The following is a 20,754-nucleotide window of genomic DNA, read 5'->3' as shown; positions in this document are numbered from 1 at the left end:
CCTTTTTTATATTTATTTAGATCACATACGACGCCTCCCAGGAGAAAAATAATGACGTATAATTAACATCAATAACAAACAAAACACAAACGGAATTAAAAACATCCTCTTTGCAAAACAAACAAAATCACTTCCTCGCCCCGCCAACTTGTGGGTGGACACACTCAGAATCCCAAGGCAGTCAGGCATGTTCCGGGCACGTCTTCAAGAAGAAAATTCCACTTACCGAGTCCTGAAATTACATACGCTGAAACCACCTTCTCATATCCGGGACACAGTAGCTGCATGGATCTCGAAGAAGGCACCACCCAAAAAGTTAGCAAAGTACTGACGGTATCTCGGACTGTGTGCGAGAAAGGTAAAGCGATCTTGCAGGAATGTCCAAAACTCAAGAATACTCCTATCGTCTTTATGGAACAAATAAGGGATCGAGAGGCCTTTTATCCAATTCATCGCGTTGGTCTTAAAAATGTGGAACCCTTCACAATTCTGCGTGCGCAGGGGCCATACTAATCTTCTCTGAATCATTCCAATTTTAGTACGCTTACGCCTCACGGGGTAGCCGAGCGGTCTGTGACACCTCGTCAGGGTTCGCGAGGCTTCCCCCGTCGGAGGTTCGAGTACTCCCTCGTGCATGGGTGTGTGTGTTGTCCTTAGCGTAAGTTAGTTTAATTTAGATTAAGCAGTGTGTAAGCTTAGGGACCGATGACCTCAGCAGTTTGGTCCCATAAGATCTTACCACGAATTTCTAATTTTAGTACACGTACCACCGAAGCGAGTACGACTAGACCACTGGTACAAAAGGCAACCACTTCATAGCTCGTGACAAAACTCTATTACTTATTAACTGTGACATGCTTCAGTTAACAATATAAGCAGTTCCGGCCTGGGTTGCCGAGCGGTTCTAGGCGCTACAGTCTGGAACCGCGCGACCGCTACGGTCGCAGGTTCGAATCTTGCCTCGGGCATGGGTGTATGTGATGTCCTTAGGTTAGTTAGGTTTAAGTAGTTCTAAGTTCTAGGAGGACTGATGACCTCAGAAGTTAAGTCCCATAGTGCTCAGAGCCTTTTGAACCATTTTTTGTAGTTCAGCAGCATTGCTCTCGAGAAATAAAAGATGTCACTAAATCTAGAAATAACTGAAATTCATCTGGCGAGTCATAACAGCTGCAGCCGTATTATTAATATAACATTTCTTTTACAAATTGGTAATCCATGTATCGAGTTGTGAAGCTCCCACTCTCAGCAGTATTCGTCGCTTCATGGCACTGCACGTTTTAACAGCTATAATCCTAGTAATACTTTAAAATTTTCACCACATAAAATTTGTGTTAATGACACAAATCACAAGACATGTTTCAAGAGCGGGTTGTCATCTTCAGACAAAACATACAAGAATCTTCAAAAATGATCAATACTTCAACAGTGTAAAAACTGTAAAACCGTGGGACTGAGCTGTCTCCATCTTATTTTACATCCTGCCCTCTTCATAACATGCTGGCACCGCTGAACCGCCACACTTGTCTCCTTCTGCTCATCGTCTTCTTCCGTCGACTAGCAAAGTTGCCTCGTATCGCGTGTTACGCTGCGGGTTTACCGGCATAGGTCAACCAGCTGCCTGGCGCACTCGTGAAAAGAGTAAGTAGTGCACTGCACTATTGCGGCAGGGGCGTAAAACGAGTCACCGACATTCATGAGCATTTTTCACGGTCGCTGGGATGTGGCACAGCAATTCTGTCTGTAGGTGGCGACTGGACTGCTAGTTTATGCAGTAGTCGTTCTTTGACTGCACTTGTTTGGTATATCAACCCGAGACGTGAGGGAATTTTAAGTAACGTCCTCGAAGAGCTCCTAATGAAAGTACTCGAGACATTCACGAGTTGATCGTTTAGAATATTATCGCTCTTACTATTAAACACATCTATTTCCAATTTTTCACGTAAGCAAAAATTTCTTCCTTTTCTGAAGTGTGTGCAAAACTTCAAAATCTTGATTCAGTTCGATTAGTCGCTGACCTATATGAGGAACGTGGGCGACTGACGCTGATCTTGAAACTTCTTTATTAAAATGTGTGAATCTGCATTCAAACTGCTGAGCGACTGAGAAATGAAACTTCTACGTTATTTGATTCTGAAACAGCTGAGTAATACTGAACGTACTGAGCCTACTTTCTCTTTACTTTGTCTTATCATGTCAACACTGACCCGCTATATTCTAGCGCAACGCAATCTGACTGCGCAAATATAATAACCTGACTTCAAATAATTAATACAAAAGAATGGCCCTGACTAAGAAGAAATCCTAAGAATAACCTATACATTTCATTAATCACTTACCTCACAAAAATCTTCATTACGCGAACTACTGTAATACAGCAAGCGCCAATAGTGACAGCTAAATAAAAAAATCTAACTACTAATGCCTTAACTACTAATAGGCAAGTGGTTATCAAAGGAATGATATTGTTGCAAAACCAAATAATGTTTTTTTTTACCTTAATATCTAACATCCAGTTCAAACACGAATATAAATCGTCAACGACATCCAGTACAAAGATATATAATCATGAATAATCTCCAAGTCGGATACTTCCAGATCAGACCTCCACCCTCCATCAATGGTAACTTCTCACATTTAATATCCATCACTGCTGGCTGTTCACCTCCAACAGCCCAACAGTACTTCCATCACTGCTGGCGACTAACTTCCAACTGTCCAACAGTACTTCGATCATTACTGGCGTCTAATTTACAACAACGAGTCCAAGCAGCCACAGAGTCTCTTACAAAGAAAGCGCAGTCAGAGATCCAACGCAAAGCGCGACACAGCGCTGCCAACACAGAAGCAGCCCACTTACAATCTGCCGAAACTGATCAGTCTGAAGGCATATTTATTCTCAGTGTTTCTTATTTCAAAATCCCTCCAAGTCAGTAGTATGCGCATTTTATCTTGTATCCTCTCGATTTGTCGTACGTATTGGAATTATTTTTTGGATCGCGATGCACTTTGCGTCCCAAAGAAATTTCCGTTTGACAGGCAACTTTTATATTGATACCCGTGTAGACTGATGTCCACTTACTTTCGACAAAAGGGCAACAAGGTATTCCACGTAATGAAACTGTTGACGGCCTCGCTAAAAGGAGCATTATCGAAGGATACTCCACCCAACACCAGTCCTTTGTACAGATTCCAAATCGACGCTCAAGAAAGCTTCTTATCGCTACTGGTACCGTGAGTCGCGCAAACCCCAGCACTACAAGGGCGGCCACCTCCTGGGCATAAAACCTAACGTCGGTGAAGCTTAGTAGACTTCGTGTGAACTCTCCCATGGGGCAGGGAAGTTGCTCCGGCAACCTGTAACGGTTGAAAATCATCGGTTCTGAACGCTGTGATCAGCACACGGCAGTGGTGGATCTGAACCACGTCATACTGGCCTATACCAAGTACTTAGCCGCAAAGGCGATCTTGTACAAAAAACTGGTTGCGAGGGGTACCCCCTCCATACAAGTGTAACAGCTTTACTTCACCGGTCCGATACATTCTGTTATTATTTCAAAATTTTAAACATGGCTGTAGCAGCAACTGTTGAAAATCTTCATGGTAAATGATAACAGCCAAACAGTTGCAGGATAAAGATTTATTGAAATCCTTGACTACAGTTTCGATACATCTAAATATACCTTCATCATTAGCGAATATGCACCTGAACTGGGAGACACCTTCGTTAGCAAAAAACTTAGCAACATAGCTGAGATAAAAGAAGAAAACAAACACTTATAGCTTTAGTCGAGATAAAAGTTTTCTGGGTTTGGTACCGCGTCATAATGTAAAAACTACTCCTGCTGGAGAAAAACCAACGTTTCGGCCACGATTGCAGCGACCTTCTTCTGGGTGTATTGGTTAGACCCAGAAGAAGGCCGCTGCAATCGTGGCCAAAACGTTGGTTTTTTTAATTTTTCCAGCAGAAGTAGTTTTTACATTATGACGCGGTACCAAACCCAGAAAACTTTTATGTCGACTGACTCTGGCCGCAGAAGCCTACGCAATTATACTTATAGCTTTAAATACCATATTTTATTTATTAAGACAGAGGATTTGAAGTAGCGCACCTTTAAAATTTTGACGCGCATGAGTATGTATCCCAGGTTTTAGCGTGCGCGAGTGTTTCGCGCATACCATAAGTACCCTCTCTCGGTGAAATTGTCTGCCCTAGTGCTTGCACACCTTTATTTCTTTCGCTTGTGCCGTTTTTCCCGCGGATACACAGGGTCGGCATGGTTAATCGGATGTGGTAATAATAGTTGAAGGGGTGGCCGGATGCCCTTCCTGCCGCCACCCCGTACCCCCTGGGAAGGAATTAGTGTACCCCAACTGTCTGTGACTAGTGTAAGCCATGGAATAGTGCGAAAGTGTTCACCTGTCTGCGAGCCGTGTAACTGAGGTGGGACGAGGGGACCAGCCCGGTATTCACCTAGGGGGATGTGGAAAACCGCATAAAAACCACATCCAGGCTGGCCGGCATACCGTTCCTCGTCGTTAATCCGCCGGGCGGATTCGATACTGGGCCGGCGCTTACCCGTGTCCAGGAAACAGCGCGTTAGCGCGCTCGGCTAACCTGGCAGGTAGTGTGTGCTTCCACACCCTCTTACGCTAATTAATAGGCTAAGTACTGATAGTATGCCGTGTTCGCATCAACCATCTCTTGGCTCTGAGCACTATGTGACTTAACATCTCAGGTCATCAGTCCCCTAGAACTTAGAATTACTTAAACCTAACTAACCTAAGGACATCACACACATCCATGCCCGAGGCAGGATTCGAACCTGCGACCGTAGCGGACGCGCGGTTCGAGGCTGAAGCGCCTAGAGCCGCTGGGCCACCAGTGGCCGGCTGACCATCTCTTCATAAATATGCTGTACTGATGGTACTGATATTTTAATTCTAACTACTGGCGACGCCTTTGGCACGATTGTTTTATGCACCTCCACTGCAGAATGTGATCTTAGTAAGTTCAAATGGTTCAAAAGGCTCTGAGCACTATGGGACTTAACTGCTGAGGTCATTTGTCCCCTAGAACTTAGAACTACTTAAATCTAACTAACCTAAAGACAACACACACATCCATGCCCTAGGCAGGATTCGAACCTGCGACCGTAGCAGTCGCGCGGTTCCGGACTGAGCGCCTAGAACCGCTAGACCACCGCGGCCGGCTTTTAGTAAGTGACTAAATGCTTTTGTGCTTGTAATACTTTGGTAATTTTCATGGTATTTAAAGCTATAAGTGTTTGCTTTTTCTTTTATCTCAGCTATATTGCTAAGTTTTTTGCTAATGAAGGTGTCTTCCTGTTCAGGTGCATTTTTGCTTCTGATGAAGGTATATTTAGATATACCGAAACTGTGGTCAAGGATACCAATAAATCTTCTGCCTGCAACTGTTCGGCTGTTATCATTTACCGTGAAGCTGTTATTATTTGCTTGTGTACTATTGTATTTAAAAGACACTGGTATCCAGCTTTGATCCCTTGTGTGAAACTTGTCCTCCCATGGAACCAGCCTGGTTCGAAAACAGGCACGTGAGTTTGTATTTTTACTTTGCATTATGAACTTATCTTTGTAAACGACGCCCTTCTCCAACTTTCAATTATAAGTTCCTGTGGATACCATTCTCCTCTTGAGTCTCTCCGGTTTGAACCCCCACCCCCCTCTCCCCTCGGGTCGTAATTTTGTGTTTTCTAATTTATATAACGAACTTATCTTGCTACTTCACACTCCTATAATTGATGTATTATGAAAATTGCACTAAAGTTAACTTAGCACTCTTGTAACTACCGCTGGTTCTCTGGTGTTCGTCTTTTAGTGTTTTTATTTTACATAAAGAAATTATGTTTGTTCATCGAAATCTTTTTATTGTTCTATTCTCAAAATCGCAATTATGTTAATATGACACTTTTGTAACTACTATTGGCTGCATGGTCTTTCCTGCCCAAAGCCAAAAATAACAAAAATACCGATGTAAATGGATGATGCGCGAGCAACTACTGGTCAGTTGCTAATAAAGGAAATAGGTTTCCTGTATTAAGTCAACGATCATCGAGGATATATTGTGAACAAAACTGTCTAGGTCACACGACGAATGTCCATATTTAGAACGTCGTTTCCGTTATTGCCTGCTTCCCGCGCCCGGGTTCCCGGGTTCGATTCCGGGCGGCGTCAGGGATTTTCTCTGCCTCGTGATGACTGGGTGTTGTGTGATGTCCTTAGGTTAGGTAGGTTTAAGTAGTTCTAAGTTCTAGGGGACTGATGACCATAGACGTTAAGTCCTATAGTGCTCAGAGCCATTTGAACCATTTCGTTATTGCCATCATCAAATCAGATCAAAACAACACCCCGATCATGCATAAGTTTAATTGTACTGACAGTGAATTTTGTTTTACAAGTTCGAAGTTTTGATCTGATGATAACAGTAGCCAGAACGACGTTATAAATGAAGCATCTATTAAGCGATTTGGACTGTTTCTTTTTTTCAGAAAAGAACGTTGTTCAGTTGATACTTTCTTCTTATTTATTGTCAATATTCAATACGAGAAATGTAATTAAGTAAATTAAATTCAACCACTAAATCTGTTTGCTAGTTCAGTCTTCTTCAGTTATAAGAAGTAAGTTAGCAGATATAATTACTGAAAAGATGGCGTAAGTTTATTCAGTGTCATTCTTCTGAGGAGGAAGGCCACTGAATTATGCACGGCGTATACTTGATACTGTAAATACAGGGAAGGGCTGTTGGAAAGGAGTAGACATAATTTGGAGATGACCTGGGCACCCGAGTGCGAGAAGAACATATCCTTTAGAAACGGCTAGTATTAAGCACAGCAGACTGTAACTCGGTGCTCGGCGCTAGCTCAAGACGCCACAGGGGCAGGCAATATCTTCTTCCACCGGGGCTGAAGCAAGGCGCAGCCTCCGAAAGACGGAAGCAGACTTCTTAATGAGAAGGCGAGGATCCCCTTTCACGACACGGCGGAAAGATAAACCCTGAACTCGCCTGAGCCGCGTGTTTTCATTTTAAGTGCTCGACCGGAGCTAAGCGCTAGCCGGCCCGGCACTGGAAATACTTCACGCTGAGCCGGGAAGTTGGCGTGCTCGGTGTTTACAGCCGGCGCTTAGGGCGCTCTGCGAGGGCGTTTACTGCGCCACTGTGAAAGCCGCGGCGCTGGGGAGGCGATGCGAAGTGTGCGCTGCTCTCGGGAGTAAAACTGGGGCTGCCAACACCCTAGCTGCTCCGAATCCTCCAAAGTTGGTTTCGCCTTCTGTACTTGACACAGAGACTTGTAAATTTCGTGATCGGCCTACCCTTTTATTCGTTAGCTTATGGCGCAGTCGAAAGGCATGAAACGAAACTTCCTCAAGCAGCAATACCAGTAACACTACCATTTTCCCCTTAAACAGGTTGTGATGGATCTGAAATCTGGTTTCGCAGGACATAGTGGATCAGGTTGTGGAAAGGGGCCAAGATCAGTTACACAAGAACACACAACTTTATTCCTCGTAAACCAATGCACAGTTTTCTCTTTAAAACTACAAGGATCAATTCACGGCTGAGGGCTCAAGTTACTTCTCAATAATAAGGTTTAAACAATTCCTTTTAAAACACAAGGACTTAGAGAAACGGCTGAAGGCCTTCATTTAGTAAAATTAAAATATCCTTAAATAATTCTTTTTAAGGCATCAGAATTTTAGACAAACGGCTGAAGGCCTTACTTAAGTAAAATTAAAATATCTGCTCGACTAAACACCCAAATAATATTTCAGATCAGCAAGGAAATTCTTTAAAGGGCAAGCATTTAAAAACCTCGGGTAAAAGCCAAATTAAGGAAAATTTTAATTAATTCCTCGGCTGAAAGCCCAATAATTTTTCAACATATTAAAAGGCAACCTTTAAGGACAAGCATTTTTACAGTACAACAGAAAATCATCTTAAGAAAACTTGAAATATTTTGACGGATGAAGACCCAAACAATTATTCAAAATAATTAAAGACAAACCTTAAGCCGGTCGTTGTGGCCGAGCGGTTCTAGGCGCTTCAGTCTGGAACCGCGTGACCGCTACGGTCGCAGGTTCGAATCCTGCCTCGGGCATGGATGTGTGTGATGTCCTGAGGTTAGTTAGTTTTAAGTAGTTCTAAGTTCTAGGGGACTGATGACCTCACATGTTAAGTCCCATAGTGCTCAGAGCCATTTGAACCATTTTGAACAAACCATAAGATAAATATTTACACAGTACGGCTGAAGGCCATTTTAAGAATTCAAGATAATGAAAGAGAAACCTTACAGACAGGAATTTACACATTACGGCTGAAAGCCACAGATTTTAAAACAAACTCGGCTAATGGCCTGAATACAGAGCAAACAATAATTTTCAATAAACACGACTGAAAGCCTAATCTTAAAATACTTCACATAAGATTCGGATGAAGGCCATATACTGGACATATAACAGCCAAAATTAATACACGGCTAAAGGCCTCGCACAATACTTGTGCCAAAAGAAAATCACAATCACAAAGAACAGAACAGTGGTGCTCAGAAGTGTTCCAAGGGTCACCCCAGGGAGGAAACTGTAACAACAGTTTAGGAGAGAGAGACACTAAATAATCGGGTGGCAGCACGACCTAGGGACGGCTGAAGAACCAACCAACAACTTAATCAATTCCGGCCTGACCTGACGCCGCGGAGATGTCCTCGCCGCTTTGTCGCAACCGACCGACCGACTACTCCAGTACGCAGACAGCATTCATTTACTCAGTGGAAACCACAGACGCTACACACAGTTCCACGAACAAACTTGCACCAATAACTCCGACAATCTTAAAACCAATCACCGTGGAATAACAAGGAGAAATAACAAGTCACACACACACAGAGTTTCCATAAGCGCTCGGCGACCAAATACACGTCGCGCGATGAGACGACCGACCGAACGACCAACCACGGTCGTCCCCACTCAAGTTCTGATTGTCGGCAACGGTCGGGGGAGTCTTGGATGTACGGAGCTCACTGCAGCTCCAACCCGACTCAAGTTCTGATTGTCGGCAACGGTCGGGCGAGTCTTGGATGTACGGAGCTCACTGCAGCTCCAACCCGACTCAACTCGATGTCCGTCCGGAAGTCGAAGACACGGCGACCTGGGCACACTAGCTCAGACCCAACCATGCAGAGGTACCTCTTGCCCATTGGCCACCCGACTTCTCTGCACAAGGAAGGAACTGACCCACGTCCGGCAAGATGACGAACTGAAAAGGCCCAGAAACGGTCAAAAGACGATCGACCGAACGACGAACCAACGGTCGTCTCTGCTCAAGGCTCCTTCCGTCGGACAGTGCATGTGTGTCCCCAGCGGTCGAGCGAGTACCGGCTGTGCACACCTCACTGGAGGTGCATCCCAACTGAACTCCAGACACACGACGACCCGGAAATACTAGCGGTCGCTCCAGAGATGGTAAGACGGTGCCCGTATCCATAAGCGCTGCTGCAACCTAGTGACGCCAGTAAATCGAATTAAAAGAAAAACGAGGCTACAGAACCACAAAAACAAGATGACGAGCAATAAACGACACCGTCTCTAATGACCTCGTTGTCGACGGGACGTTAAACACTACCCACCACCACCAATAAACGACATGACACTGTAAGGTGGCAACGGCCTTGCACCTTACATGGTTCCATTTAAAGTGACACTTTAGGTTTTGTTGGAGTAATACTCTAAATTACGGAGTAGGAAATCTATGTGGAAACACATCGGCACGCGAGAATTCCGCGATTTTGTCATTATAAGATTTTGCGGTAAGGCAGTACGCGAGACAGAGCTCGGCTACCTCCCTGCCTAGCCACCGAAGGCGACAGCCTAACGGTATGAATGGTGAACTGGGCGATTTCTGTAATCTGTTTAGAGAGGCCACAGCAGTCGCCAACCTCTGAACGACATGCGGCTGCAGGTGTTCAAGTGTTTACCAAAACAGAGCAGTGGATAGCTGGACGGGCTTTCCTGTGCGTGCTCTCGCCTTTGTACCCCCAATTTTACGCCTTCGAGTAACTGAAGTGGGGCAGGCCAGGAGGTCCGAATAACAAACTTTCAGTGCAAGAATCTGTGTTCGCTACGACAGGGAATCTTGCCGGGAAAATCTCGAGTGGTCTCTTGGGAGACAACTTCCAGTAAACGTGTTATTGCCCACAGCTGTGGTTCTTCCCAGCCAGCGAGGGCGGAGTTTACTTGTGAAATTTTGTCGAAATAAAAGCATGGTGGAAAAAGAGTTCTGTTCCCAGGCCGTACATTGGTCGGCACTGGAAAACTGGGTATTTTGAGAGCTTCTAGTGGTGTGATTCACCCGGTAAAAGTTGAGGGGAGAAAACAAAGGTGAAGAGCGATCTTGCTAAACTCTCGGTAATGGTCTTCTTCCGTTCTGGGCTCTTGTACTGAGAGGACGTTAGCCAAGTCGTCTCCCGTCTTGGTCTTTCATTCTGAGTGGACGTTAGCTGCGCCAGCTCTTTGCTGCCGACAAGATCGTTTCAAATAGAGAAGTTTATGGATACAGCGGTCTGTTGTCCGAGTAGTGTAGGAGTGTACTTTCCGAGACTCCACACGCCAACTGCACAGCCGCACGTCGCCGCTCCAACAGGAACATTACTGTGAGGTTGCTCCCGCTTCGGCCTGTGTTAGGAGTAACGTTCAATAGTTGGATCACGTGCAACTGCTGTTTCTACAGAAGTTTCACGGTACTTTCGGGTGTAGTGGTTCTTCGTATTTTATGTTTTGTGTCGATGTCAGCCGGTCAGCCAAGTTGTAAGAGATCGCGTTTTGGACCAATTTTAACACAGTTCACTGCCAATGCCAGTCAGGAGGATAATTTGTAAATGGTTCATTGTGTTTTATTCAGCATTTATTTGAAGGTTATAATAAAATTATTGTGATTCAGTAGAGCCTTTACTTTCAGTAGTTGATCCTGAATTCACCTGTTTGCTTTATTTTATTTTTGTGTATGTGTTTGATGTCATTGAACACCCTAAGTGTTCGTGATCGTTCATGTTTGGAAGTAAAAACAGGTGTGATTTATCGTCAATGCTACCACCGCAGATTAATTAGGGGTGACAGGGCCACATTTAAATCTAGCGTTATCCATTTTTGCGTACAGTTCCACTCCCAGTTTCTCTGTAAGTTGTTTGTCAGAGGCAAACACACGCAAAAATGTGGACAAGCAACGGGTGGGGTGTTACGTATGGCGACCCTGCCAGGATTAGTAATTTTGGGATCTGCTTGAGATGCAGTTAGGAGACACCTCAGTTTTGTTTTTCATTGTGATCCAACTTGTCTGATCATTTTGATAGTAGAATCACAGATAAAAATAAGTAGCATAAGTTGTGTGTTTTTTGTTGTTGTTGTTGTGTTTTTTGCTTCTATGCTGCAAGCATGTTGCTCTTTTGTTGTTTTGTTGTGTGTCCTAATGTTCCTTGTTCTCAGCAAATGCTGAACAGTAATTGCACAAGCGTTTGTGTGTCAATCCTATTAGCAAGTATAAGTTGGTGGCATTTCTGTTCACTGCGCACATCCAGTTTAGCATTTTGTTTTGTGATTGGTATTTTGTTCCTTTTTATTGTTAAGACTACAATATACGTTGTTGTCGAGTGTACGATTCACATGAAAGTACGCATGTTGATGAGAGCGAAAGCCAGGGCCACAGCACAGCAGAATCTCGTCTCTAATAGTGATAAAATGAGTGACAGTCGTGAGGGTACTGCAAGCGAAAGCGACGAGTGTGAAATGCAGATGCCGGAAGGTAATGATAAGAATAGGTTCAGCCTAGTGGGTAGTAGAATCTACGAGTCCGACAGCGACGCTGAGGAACCGAGGCACGTGGAGGCTGATGTAATTCCATCGGGAATACGCGTCGCCCGACAGAACGACCAACCAACGGTCGTCCCTGCTCCAGGCTCCTTTCGTCGGACAGTGCATGTATGTCCCCAGCGGTTTCGCGAGTACCGGCTGTGCACACCTCGCTGGAGCTGCATCCCGACTGAACTCCAGACACACGACGACCCGGAAATACTAGCGCTCACTCCAGAGATGGTACGACGGTGCCCTTATCCATAAGCGCTGCTGCTGCCACTCACGGACAAGCAAACCAGCAACCTAGTGACGCCAGTAAATCGAATTAAAAGAAAAACGAAGATACAGAACCACAAAAACAAGATGACGAGCAATAAACGACACGACACGAGCGGCGCACGGCTCAGGATCTTTATCAGCTCCCTTCTGTCCTCCCCCCTCCCCCCCAAAAAATGTCTTGAGGCACGATGCTACACAATGACACTGCAGGTGCTTTCCGGAAAGTCACAATATCGGTAGGTCTGATGGACCCGCCTCAAGGCTTGCTGTTTCAATCTACGCTGAGGATAGCAGACTGTAGAATGCATTCGACAACGTTTATGTTTCGACAGGATACTCAGTTTCGAAGATAGTGGCAGTTTAAACGTTACTGAAGATCGTTTAGGAATGCTTTTGAAGAGGCCCATTTTTGTAAAATTGATGATTTCTTTTAGCGTGGTGAAGGAGAGTGTTATGAAAGGCAACAAAAGTTGCTGACAAATAATCTGACTGACGAAATAAAGGATCCAAACTGGCCAGTCAAGTATGATAACACACCAGAGCAAAATTTGCAGAATGTTTAGGTGGTGTCCTACCAGTCTGGAACATTCAGTAAATGCAGGGAGGTTATGGATGACTTTGACAAGTGTAACCAATGACCAGCAATAGTTTCAAGAATTCGTTTGTTTATGGAATTTCGTCTGATGCTACAATATGTGATATGTTTTCTTGGTGATGGTGGTGAAGGGCAGGGCTGTTAAAAAAATGGTTCAAAGGACTCTGAGCACTATGGGACTTAACATCTGAGGTCATCAGTCCCTTAGAACTTAGAACTACTTAAACCTAACTAACCTAAGGACATCACACACATCCACGCCCGAGGGAGGATTCGAACCTGCGACCGTAGCAGTCGTGCGGTTTCGGACTGAAGCGCCTAGAACCGCTCGGCCACCGCGGCCGACCAGGGCTGTTAATGACTCCATGTGTATACCTCCCCTTCCAGTAAGTTTGGGTTAACTTCGTCGCTGCACAGCAACAGCAGCGAATGCAATAATTGCAGAAGTGCTCGCAAAATTAGGCGTCGAGTTTGTGTGGATGTGTGTCGTGTGACAAAAGAAGAGCACATGGTACATTAATGACAGGTAAATGAAAAATATGCATCATTTGATTTTGCTGCTCTTTTATTGAATTACTGAATATAATGACCGCCTATTATGCAAAACATTGTTTGTGGAAGGCATTAGAAGAAGGAAAGCAGATTATAAACGGCTAAAGTATTATCTGCAGTGGCACTATACAGCATGTTAAAGGAAGATTATAGAAAAGACGACACAAATAGCTAAATATACACGCTCACACACACACACACACACACACACACACACACACACACAGAAAGAGAAAGAGAGAGAGAGTTAGGAAGGAAGTAGACAAAATTTAAATTTGTTGCCAAACGCACTCGAGAACAAACGTACGCCAACTTCGACTAAACACACAAAGCAACATTTACACTGTGTTTTGGCAAAGTTGAGAAATGTTTCCAGAATGTTTTGAAAAATGTTATTTACAAGCGAATTTCAGCAAAATATGCGCAGTGTTTATGTGTGCTTTCAAACAACTCATGGGAACGCAGACGAAATAGCATTTGCGATGGCTAAATTAAGTAACTGAAAATACAGTCGCGAAATATCTTAACATAACAACATTATGTTTAGATATAAAGTTATGTGATAACCCGCCATCTAATTCACACAAACATAATTTAGTTCCAGATGACCAGTTACCAGTTCTGGATATTGTACAGTATATCCTGCATAACCCTGTAATGAAAAACTGAATTAATGGCTACAACAGGTAAAAATCATTTTAGTCCTAATTTTAGTAGTTTAATTACCACTTATGTTCGCATTTTACAGACTTCAATAAGTATAATCCACTGACTATGGCATAAAGGTGTTGACACGTGTTTTCGTCTATATGAAAAAAGTATTTTGCATAACAGGCGGACCTTATGTGAAAAAGATAATGAAAACTTTGATCCTCAACGCAGTAGTAAGAAGTACCCCAAGGTTGCATGTGCACGCAAGTAAAAGATATGCCGTTGTAAATTCAATGGATAAATTGAATACAAACTTTGCAGTATTGCTTTTCTCCCACGATTCTATTTTCGTTCTCGTAGAAGATATAGTCTTGTAAAATCCGGTGGCTCTCTTCGAAACGACCCAAGTAACTTATCGTGTACACAAAAATGAGAGCAGGACGTCTGTATTTGTATTTACTCACGGAAAGTCAGAAAAGTAAATGTATTTGGTGTCTATGGTATCAAAGAAATCAGAAAATAACAAGATAAATATCGTATGGCCAGAACTATAATGTCTTCAATTGAAATTTATCTGAAAAAGAAAAGAGTCGTTTGCGTTGACGGCTGGGAGACCTCGAGGGACTGCACATCCGCCTAACCGGAAGGGGTTTTCTTCCCCTGCACAAGAGGGCGCTACGCCCACGGTGTGTGAGAATTGTTTCTGTAGAGTATAGGTGACCACGACGCTTGTGTGTATAACCGGGGGCCATGGTTAAGGTGAAACATAAAAATGTAGGTTATGCACCAAAGGCAGCAGGATTCAGCCAGTTGTCGACGTTGTAACAGGTTTATTTCATTAAAGGTTGCAGATAAATGGAATTGTGTCACAGATGGGACCCACGAGAAGACTTAAAAGAGGTGGTCAGTCACTATGGGCTCTGAGCACTATGGGACTTAACTTCTGAGGTCATCAGTCCCCTACAACTTAGAACTACTTAAACCTAACCAACCTATGGGCATCACACACATCCATGCCCGAGGCAGGATTCGAACCTGCGACCGTAGCGGTCGCGCGGTTCCCGACTGAAGCGCCTAGAACCGCTCGGCCAATACGGCCGGCTGGTCAGTCATTATAAATTGGATGATAAATATGCATGATCTCAAGTGGAAGCTGGGATGAATTATTGGAATTCATTATGGTATACCCTCCATTGTTACTAAATTGAGTCCCTGTTCCATCTTTAACTTTATCTAACGTCGATGAGACGGTAAAACTCATCGTTCCTTTCATCCTCCCGTGAAATAAATCACTGTATGTACAACATCGTGTCCAAGACAGGGCACACTCTGTGTACCAGAAGCACTACATCACTCAAGCTGTCGCGTGTGCTCCCGAAACCTACCCAGCCAAAAGGCAGTCTGCGCGACACCGCGGTAAGAAAACCGACCGTCGCTAAAACGAGATCCGTAACTGCCTGCTCTGGCAACGGGTAAGGCTCAGCCCTCATTGCAACAAATCTACTAGTATTAAAAACCTAAGAGAGATTCATATCTTTCTCGCCCGTTCACATGCCGTCTGTTATGTCTTTACAACTGTCTTATGAGCCACCTAAAGCCGAGCTTAATGACTCGCATAACAATTATAGTCACACTAGGGCGCAAGAAGTGCCGCCTGCTAATTTACAGCGCCTCCGGACAATGCTACAGTGCATATTAAGCAGGGACTAAAAACGGGTAAACGCTCGCTAAATCAGCGCGCTCTCTTTTACGACCTGCCCTTGAATCACTCGTCATGCAGCTGTTTGTTTACAGCTGTTCTTACGCCTCGTGCGAGTCTTAACGGCCCTCGTAACTAACTCGCGAGTCTGCGCTGGTCGAACGACGTGTTTACAACTGAGAATTCCAGATCCACTCGACCGCCTATCCCTGTCGTCTGTTGCCGTTGCAGCACTGTAACGAAAGTGACGCTCTACAGACGTTTGTATGAGGAGAAGTCGATGCGCATCTGCGTACACCGCTAGTACGTTACATACGGATGAGTCAACAAGGGATGGAATTTTCGTTTTTGATTGTGATGATGCATGACTCTGATGCATCTCCAGAATGACTGGACAGCCGTCTAGCACTGACGAAGAAAGCGACGACGAATGAATGTGAAAACTGACACACAATCACTATTCTACGGTTACATCAATGCTCTGTAAATGTGTGGCAGATGGTAATTTTTATCATTCATTGTATTCCCATTCCATTCAAGGAACTGGAAGTCTACAATACTCAGTGTTGCCAAAGTGCACAAAAAATTAATTGCATTCAATTAGAGTCACTTGTAAAAATATATACTTAATTACAATTGCAAATTATATTTTCCAAAAGTAATTGGTATAATTAAAGGCCTTGCCGTAATGGTAACACCGGTTCCCGTCAGGTAACCGAGCCGGCCGCGGTGGTCTCGCGGTTCTAGGCGCGCAGTCCGGAACCGCGCGACTGATACGGTCGCAGGTTCGAATCCTGCCTCGGGCATGGATGTGTGTGATGTCCTTAGGTTAGTTAGGTTTAAGTAGTTCTAAGTTCTAGGGGACTGATGACCACAGCTGTTAAGTCCCATAGTGCTCAGAGCCATTTGAATCACGTAACCGAAGTTAAGCGCTGTCGGGCTGGACTAGCACTTGGATGAGTGACCATCCAGTCTGCCGAGCGCTGTTGGCAAGCGAGGTGCACAGCCATAGTGAGGCAAACTGAGAAGCTACTTGATTGAGAAGTAGCGTCTCCGATCTCGCAAACTGACATTCGACCGGGAGAGCGGTGTGTTGGCCACATGCCCCTTCATGTCCGCATCCAGTGACGCCTATGATCTGAGGATGACGCGGCGGCCGGTCGGTATCGTTGGGCCTTCCTGGCCTGTTCGGGAGGATTTTAATAGTTAATTGGCATAATTACAATTCCAAATTACAATTACTTTACAGTTAGGTGGATCTAACTTTTAAAAAAAGCTATTAATAGAAAGGCTGCATGGGGCAAACATAAAACACAATAAAAGAATACTTATAGAACAAAACAATCCAACATCCAACCCATTCATGTCCACTTCATTACCGCCTTACGAGATCCCTTCCCTTACATCTAACCGAATAGTACATTGTTCAGCAGGCATAATTCGCTTACCGATTCTACTTTGCCTAAAGCAAAAGTGAAGCCGCTTACCCTATATTTTGATGATTAGAGGTCTGAACGAGAAAAATGCTCATTGGACAACCACCACTAGTAGCGGAAGATAGGGAGGATCATCATACTTTGTTGGTTGGGTCCTCTGCAATGGAGACAAAGATAGTGGGATTATTCGTAAAATGGTTACATTTTGCCATTTGTTGTATTTGCACCATTTAGAGTTACTTTGTTTCCTTAGGTTAGCGAAGTAGTCTTGGAAAACTGCAGTATCAATTGGCAATAGAGTGTACGTGTATTTCAATTTATAACTTTAATATTACATAGCACAGTTTCAAATTGCAATTACTTACCTGTATATGCTTCCTTCAGTTCGACGCCGTACTCCAGGCAAATATCAAAAATTTGTTTCCCGGGCACAGCTTACATTTTACGGTCATATTTTCTTTGTGCACCGTTTAACTCAAACTAGTTCTTTACGTAAGGAAACGGAAATACTCTCACGTCACTCTCACTGTTTTCCATTTCGTTGGGCATGCTGTATGTCAGAGCAAGGAACAAACAGGAAACATATTTCGACTTCGCTCTTGTCAAACAGTTTTAACAATGAACAAATGAAGAATGCGTCAAAGAGTATAGAGGCGACACATCTTTCCCACCTGCGAGAGACTGCTACACAGTGACGATTCCAATGCAATAACGATCACTGTACTACTGGAATAAGTTAATTACACATACAAAATACATTTTCTAAAATGTATCGCTTGCAAGGAAAAATTTCATGAAAAGTAATCGTTACATGTAATTCAGTTACTTTCTAATACATTATAGGAGTAACAGTGACCAATGTGTTACAAATATTTACTATAAAAACAGTCTTGATCACGATTTATTTATTAAGGCGACCGGGTTCGACCACTATTGTGCTCATCTTCAGACTACTAGTGATTCTCCAGCAGAAAAAGGTTCCTGCTCAATGGTCTGAAGATGACCACAGTAGTGGTCGAAACCGGTCACCTTAATAAATAAATCGTGATCAAGACTGTTTTTATAGTAAATATCAGTTACTTTCATTTAATTACTTACCATCACTGACAATCTTCAGTTATTATCAGTTTCTATTGAGGCAGCGAGAAATGGTTTTCTCATGAGGCAAACAGTTACAGCTTGAAGATGGCCAACGCTGGAGAGAAGCATTTTGAAATTACTGGCAGAGACAAGAAGACAAACAAATGAACTAGTGAAGATCCTGGGGCGAAGTATGTAACTAAGCTTGAAATGGATGATAGTTGGACCAAGGAAGTTCTCTGATAGATTCACGTGATAGGAGTTGGGTAGATGATACTAAGAACGTGTAGGAGCAGAGTGGATCTGTGAAGACCAGAACACTCGAAAAGTCTAGAGCAGGCTTCATGCAGCAGTGAATGTCAAACAGCACATGAAGGTAATTGTGATAATAGATACTCATTATAGAATGAACTCTACCTGATCAAAAGTATCCGGGCACCCCTACGTAATGCGTAACTGACCACTACACGTCACCAGAGGCGGATCCTCCAGTATAAAAGGAGGCCAGGCGAATTGGGTTGCAGTAGAGAAGCAGTAACCGCACAATGCGTCGTTCAGTAGAGCTCAGTGGCTTCGAATGTGTCGCCTAAATAATAAATCCATCAGCGACGTTTCTGTCCTTCTGTGATTGTCCAAGTCGACTGTTGATTATATGACAGTGACGTAGAAACGCGAAGGAACAATCACAGCCTAACAAAGACCTGACCGATCTCATGTAATGACGAATGGTGAATGTCGAGCACCACGGAGCGTGGTTGTAAAAAAAATGCTTGAAATCAAGTGAAGAACTCACTCGTGAGTTCCACAGTGCTACAAGCAGTCCAGTTGGCGCAATCACTGCCCATATGTAGTTAAAAAGAATGGGGAGCAATTGTCGACCAACTGCTAAGACACATTTTTCAGCAGTCAGTATTAAGCGACAATTGAGGTGGTGTAAAGAGCAACACCGCTGAATGATGGATGACTGGAAGCGTGCTGAATCACGCTACACTCCCGTGGCAATCCGATGTAACGGTTTGAGTTTCGCGAATACCCGGAGAACGCTACCTGCTATCATGCGTAGTCCCAACAGTAAAGTACGGAGGAGGTGGTATTACGGTAAGGGGGAGTTTTCCTGATTAGGGTGTGGTTCCCGTATTGCACTTAAGAAAACGCTAAAAGCAGAGGGATATGGACACGTTTTACAATATAGTGTACTGCGTACCGCAGAGGAACAGTTCGAAGACGGTCGTTTTGGTATCAGCATGATAATGCATCCTTTCACAAAGCAGGGTCTGTGAAGTAATGATCTCTGGACAATAACATTACTGAAATGGACTGGCCTGCCCAGAGTCCCAACCTGAATCCAGTGATACACCTTTGGGACGAATCAGAAAGAGAGCAACGCTCCAGACATCATGCTCCTACATTACTACCTTCTTCGCTTTCGCTTCTTGAGAAAGAACAGACTGCTTTCGGAGGATGTTTAAGGATATTTCTTGAATGATTTTAGGCATGGCTTTGGTGTAACTTTTACTCAAGTCACTGGACTCTGCTAGATGCCCTTAGCATAAATGATATCTGATCTAAGTGCACATTCGCCCCACACTGCTTTGTGGCACTTTATACTGATAACTCTCGTCTTGTTTCTTTTGTAGACGCGGATTTGGCACTTCTTCCTGTTTCTTGAAGGTTTTGGTTCCATATCCTCTTCTCTTGTGTGTTATCCTTACTGCTCTTCTGTTCTCTTGAGTTCATTCGCAAGCTGAAGTGTGAACTTCTTCCCTTCCGTTTCCTTGTCCGCTACTATTTTGGAAATGACCCATTTATTTCTTCCCTCCATATCCAAGATCTAGAAAACATGTATCAGCCATCTCCTACACGCTGTGTTTGTGGATCATATCATCAACCACATTCACCCCCCCCCCCCCCCCCCCCCCGCTCCCACTTCGTTATATTGTGGACTGTTGCTGTCTCAGGTTTTCTCGTTCCTTCTTTTCTTAATGGTACTTCAGGATGCAGTGTACTCAGAAGAAATACATTTTTAATCTTCATTCATTGATACATGGTCAGTGTGCAGTCTGTGTTGCCAGTCTGGGGTAGAACCATGGTGGAGTGTATTTCACCATTTGATTTCTTTACCTCATCAGGGGTTTCACAATGGATCATATTCAGTGTGTCAACTGATGACGTTTTCTTTTCTTTCAGCTTTCTTTTAGCAAGTTGAAAAGACATGAAGAAGTTGTTCATTGTCACATTTCTTTGGTGATTTGGAAATGGCTCCATGACACGCAGAATGACGTATTACCCAAGTGGTTGTTTCTCTCTGTGCGTGTACTCTTTTCCGAGGTATAGAAAAGAATTACACATATAATTTGTCGCTACAATAGCAGTAATCCAGAATTTGAGACTATATTTGTTGGGTTTGTTGTGGATGAGCTGAATCAACATAGATCCTGTTTTGCTTGGAGGTAGTTGCTTGTCTATATTTATATTTCTCCAAGTATGTACAGGGTGTTTCAAAAATGACCGGTATATTTGAAACGGCAATAAAAACTAAACGAGCAGCGATAGAAATACACCGTTTGTTGCAATATGCTTGGGAC

At 43.8% G+C, this 20,754-nt stretch overlaps 1 pseudogene; it reads right to left on the bottom strand.

Moving 5' to 3' along the window:
- Positions 1-465: 465 nt before the first annotated feature.
- Positions 466-562, bottom strand: LOC124617276 (annotated as a pseudogene).
- Positions 563-20,754: the final 20,192 nt, after the last annotated feature.

This window comes from Schistocerca americana, chromosome 5 (assembly GCF_021461395.2).
Source record: "Schistocerca americana isolate TAMUIC-IGC-003095 chromosome 5, iqSchAmer2.1, whole genome shotgun sequence".
Lineage (NCBI taxonomy): Eukaryota > Metazoa > Arthropoda > Insecta > Orthoptera > Acrididae > Schistocerca > Schistocerca americana.
This window is presented reverse-complemented; position numbering and strand designations above follow the sequence as displayed.